Consider the following 4996-nt stretch of genomic DNA (forward strand, 5'->3'; position numbering starts at 1 on the left):
TTATTTATCTTATGTACATAGCAGGTATACAATCCACTATAAAAAACATTTTATCAATCTAGAATAGAAGGGTGAGGGAAGGGGTTTGTTGTTGAGAACTCTAAAGCCGGAAAGAATTTTGAGAATTTGTAAGGTATGGAATCGTAGTCTATATAGCATTATGATAGAAAGGTATCTATTAACCCTAGTCTAAAAAACCTAGACCTATCAATCAGTTGATTCATTCTAATTTATTGATTTAATCGAGTCGAATATAGTAGAAGTCATTTTTGCAAACACGAACCCCCTTTTTCTGAAAATTACAAATAAAAAAAATTCGTAAGAAAATAATTGTCTTGGGGCCTCGAAAGATCTTTTTTTACTTTGATGCAAAATTTTCTATTTTTTTAATATTATAGTTAAAATGGATTAGTCATACCTATCCAATAATCTAGAATCGAATAGAAAGAACTCACTATTCACTCGGTTTTTGATTCATAATCATTATGTAGGAGAGGTGGCCGAGTGGTTCAAGGCGTAGCATTGGAACTGCTATGTAGGCTTTTGTTTACCGAGGGTTCGAATCCCTCTCTTTCCGCACCTTCACTTAATAGATCCGTTTTATTAAAAATATCAAGCAATAGAAATGGAAACCTTTATTCCACCAGTTCAATCTTTCATTGATATAGATTCTCTATTCCCAATTGCCGCGACTAGGAAGAATACCGGAAAGAAGATTAAAATAGCCCCTCTGGCTATGATACATAAATGAGAAAAAATAGGAATCAAGCCCGTATTTCGCTTACTTAACCTTAGTTTAATTTGATAAAAGGAAATAAAATGGCCCGAACCTCTCCTATTTTATTTTAGTTTCATTAAGTTTGACGAGAATAATACTCTACGACTAGCAATTCATTTATTTTTAAACCGACCCATTTACTATCTATTATTTGATTGACCAGTCCTTTATATTGGACCGGGTGAAGAGTCAAATGGTTTGGCACTTCCGCCTGAGGGGAAGAGTTTATAGAATTTTGAATCAGAGTTCTGGATTTTTCTTTATCCTTCGCCATAATAATATCTCGAGGTTTGCAGCGATAACTTGGTATATCTACTATACGCCCATTCACTAAAATATGTCTATGGTTAACTAATTGGCGGGCTGCGGGAATAGTCGAAGCCATACCCAATCGAAAAAGGATGTTATCCAAACGCATTTCAAGTAATTGTAGTAAAACTTGACCTGTTGACCCCTTGGCTTTTCCAGCGATATGAACATATTTAAGTAATTGTCGTTCTGTAAGACCATAATGAAAACGCAATTTTTGTTTTTCTTCTAGGCGAATACGATATTGAGATTTTTTCCTGGAACGCGATTGGTTTCTAAAATCACTCCCGGCTTTAGGCCTTTTATTAGTTAGTCCTGGTAAAGCCCCCAGGCGACGTATTTTTTTGAAACGAGGTCCTCGGTAACGCGACATAAAATAAAGACTCCTTAATTCTTATTTAGAATTCATTTCATTCTTTTTTTTTTTTTTTTTTACAGAATAAATCTAAACTCAAACTGAACTAAATGAAGCGAAGTTTGCTGAAGTAGTGTACTTGTACTATTACAATACAGAAGAATGAGATAAATTGGATAAATAGTCAAACTTTCTATTATTATATATATATAAGAATATATAAGATTCTTTTCCTGTTATAGTCATGCGTTCCCCCTATAACTTAATAAATTCATGGATTTTGGAAAGAGGGGAAGACACTTTTCAATATTCTTTGATTTCAAAGGAAGATTCTCCGTTTTTCAAAAATGGAATCAAAAAATGAAAAATAGAAAAAGCCGGCTATCGGAATCGAACCGATGACCATCGCATTACAAATGCGATGCTCTAACCTCTGAGCTAAGCGGGCCCATATTATAGTAATAGAAATTTTCTATGCATAGGAATTCAAGACATTATTACTATAAGTATAGTGTCTCTAGAAATATAGAAAAGAATAGAATCCACAATTACCAATAAATATTGGATATTATAGAACATAACGATTTCTATAGCGATATAAAATTTTGGATTTCTTTATCACAATTCTAAATTCGAATAAAATAATATTGGATAGTCAAACTGTTTTTATTTTGAATTCACATGATATTTGAAATTTTTTTTGTTACACTTCTCCCTTTTCTATCCTACAAAATTTCTCTCTATTTCTTCCTAATTTGTTTGATTAATTATAACTAATCAAACATTCCTCAGCTTTCATTCGTAAAAGGGGAAGTTAAGAAAAAAAAAAAAGAATCGACCCTTTAAGTATCCCAATTGCATGGCAAAAAAGGCATGAAGAGAAAGATATATAAAGGATATATATCAATCTATATTGAATTGCCGATACAGAAATGATAAAATTGAATTTGATTCAATCAAATATGGATTTCCTATAGGTAAGCAAAAAATACTTTTTCGAGATAGTAATCGTTATCTAAGAAATTCAAAGGTTCCAGTATAAATGAAAGAAAAAGGGAATAATATTCTAATAAAATTTGAATCTCAAAACAAAAGACAAAAAGAAGGGGGATATGGCGAAATCGGTAGACGCTACGGACTTAATTAGATTGAGCCTTGGTATGGAAACTTACTAAGTGATAACTTTCAAATTCAGAGAAACCCCGGAATTAATAAAAATGGGCAATCCTGAGCCAAATCCTTTTTTCTCAAACAAAACAAAGGTTCAAAAAACGAAAAACAAGGGATAGGTGCAGAGACTCAATGGAAGCTGTTCTAACAAATGGAGTTGACTGCGCCGGTAGAGGAATTTTTCCACGGAAACTTTAGAAAGGATGAAGGATAAACGCACCTATTGAATACTATATCAAATCATTAATAATGACTAATGTTGACCCCAATCTGTTTTTTAATATGAAAATGGAAAAATCGATGTGAATTTATTTCCTGTTGAAGAATAAATCGAATATTCATCAACTCATTCACTCCATAGTTCGATAGATCTTTTAAAGAACTTATTAATCGGACGAGAATAAAGATAGAGTCCCATTCTACATGTCAATACCGGCAACAATGAAATTTATAGTAAGAGGAAAATCCGTCGACTTTAAAAATCGTGAGGGTTCAAGTCCCTCTATCCCCAAAAAGCCTATTTGACCCCTAAAATATTTACCCTACCCCCCCCTTTTCGTTAGGGGTTCCAAATTCCCTTATCTTTCGGATTCTTTGACAAAAGCATTTGGGTGTAAATGACTTTCTCTTATCACACGTGATATAGAAGACACATTGCAAATGAAGCAAGGAATGCCGAATGAATACCATTGATTGAAATTACAGGACTTGGAGAAACTTTGTAATCCCCCGTGTCCCTTTAATTGACATCACCTCCAGCCATCTACTAAAATGAGGGTGGGATGCTACATTGGAAATGGTCGGGATAGCTCAGCTGGTAGAGCAGAGGACTGAAAATCCTCGTGTCACCAGTTCAAATCTGGTTCCTGACTCATGGTTTCATTTTTTTTTTTACTTTCTTTTATAAATATAAAGTAATTGATATGAAGCGAGATACTTATTGATTTCGAATATGGATCATAATCCATACTTTTCTTTTATCTATCTTGGCGAGATATACCCCATCTATAAAATACTCTAAAATAGATGGGAAAGGTTTCTTAAATAAATAAAATGAAATTTTATTTTCTCTTTTTTCTTTCATTTACAATACAAATAAATTGAATTTGATACCCTTCCATTTCTTGGTATTTTCGTTCCTATTCAATTTCTTAATTCGGCTCATACGAAATCCAAATAAATCTAAGAATCCCAACGAATTCCTAATTCTACTTTTTTTGCTGGCCTATTCACAATTCCCTAAGCTAATACAAAAGAGACCTCAATTATTCTAGTTAGTTAATCTAGAACGGAAAGTCGAATCCTTGAATATCTGAAATTTTATAAGTGGAAGTGGCTTTCTTATCATTCAATGAGCATCTTGTATTTCATAAAAATTGGGGGAAATATAATCCTTACGCAAGGGCCATCCTATCCAACTTTCAGGCATTAAAATACGTTTCAAGCGCGGATGATTATCATAAGAGATTCCCAACATATCATAGGATTCTCGTTCTTGAAAATCCACGCTTTTCCAAACCCAGAAAACGGACGGAATTCTAGGATTCCTCCTCGAGGCAAATACTTTTATGCATACCTCTTCTGGTTGATCCACACCATACTCTATTCTGGTAAGATGATACACACTAGCTAACAGTCCACCAGGTGCTACATCATAGGCACATTGGGAGCGTAGATAATTGTAACCATATACGTATAAAATGACGGCAATAGAATTCCAATCCTCGGGCTTTATTTGTAAAGTCTCTATTCCTTGATAATCAAAGCCCAAAGATCTATGAATTATCCCGTGCTTGACTAGCCAAGCAGATAAACGACCCTGCATCTTTTTTATCTCCCACATTTTTATATTTTTAGTTAGAATAGTTCACATTCTCGATCAAATTGATGAAAATTGACCCGCTGCTTGTTATTCTGTACAAAAAGGAGTCCTGCCTAATTCACAAATTCGTGAGAAGATACTGAACTTTTATATTTGAAAAAGTTTTCAGTAGGGATTTCTGAAGTAGGTGCCGGTTGATAGAGGAATTTTTGATCATAATTTCCAGTATGAATACTGCGTCCAACATGAAATTTGTGATTGGTCGTAAAACACCGATTTTCTTGTTGAGACCCAATTCTATTTTCATAGATTTCTCGAGATATTTTCTTACGAAGTTTTGTTATAGCATCTATAACTGCTTCCGGTTTAGGGGGACAACCCGTCAAGTAGACATCCACGGGAATTAGTTTATCGACTCCCCGAACAGTACTATAAGAATCGGTACTGAACATCCCCCCTGTAATTGTACAGGCTCCCATAGCAATAACATATTTCGGTTCGGGCATTTGCTCGTATAATCTCACCAAGGAGGGGGCCATTTTCATTGTTACTGTTCCAGCTG

At 34.1% G+C, this 4996-nt stretch overlaps 3 non-coding genes across 3 annotated transcripts; 2 read left to right on the forward strand and 1 right to left on the reverse strand.

Moving 5' to 3' along the window:
* The first annotated feature begins 490 nt into the window (after positions 1-490).
* Positions 491-577, forward strand: TRNAS-GGA (transfer RNA serine (anticodon GGA)). The gene has a single exon. It is a non-coding gene; the product is annotated as a tRNA-Ser (tRNA).
* Positions 578-1817: 1240 nt separating this feature from the next.
* Positions 1818-1890, reverse strand: TRNAT-UGU (transfer RNA threonine (anticodon UGU)). Its single transcript has one exon. It is a non-coding gene; the product is annotated as a tRNA-Thr (tRNA).
* Positions 1891-3411: 1521 nt separating this feature from the next.
* TRNAF-GAA (transfer RNA phenylalanine (anticodon GAA)) lies at positions 3412-3484 on the forward strand. Its single transcript has one exon. It is a non-coding gene; the product is annotated as a tRNA-Phe (tRNA).
* The last annotated feature ends 1512 nt before the right edge of the window (positions 3485-4996 follow it).

Source organism: Salvia hispanica, chromosome 3 (genome assembly GCF_029641045.1).
Source record: "Salvia hispanica isolate PSC_SH4W2 chromosome 3, Shi_PSC_v1, whole genome shotgun sequence".
In the NCBI taxonomy this organism is placed as follows: Eukaryota; Viridiplantae; Streptophyta; class Magnoliopsida; order Lamiales; family Lamiaceae; genus Salvia; species Salvia hispanica.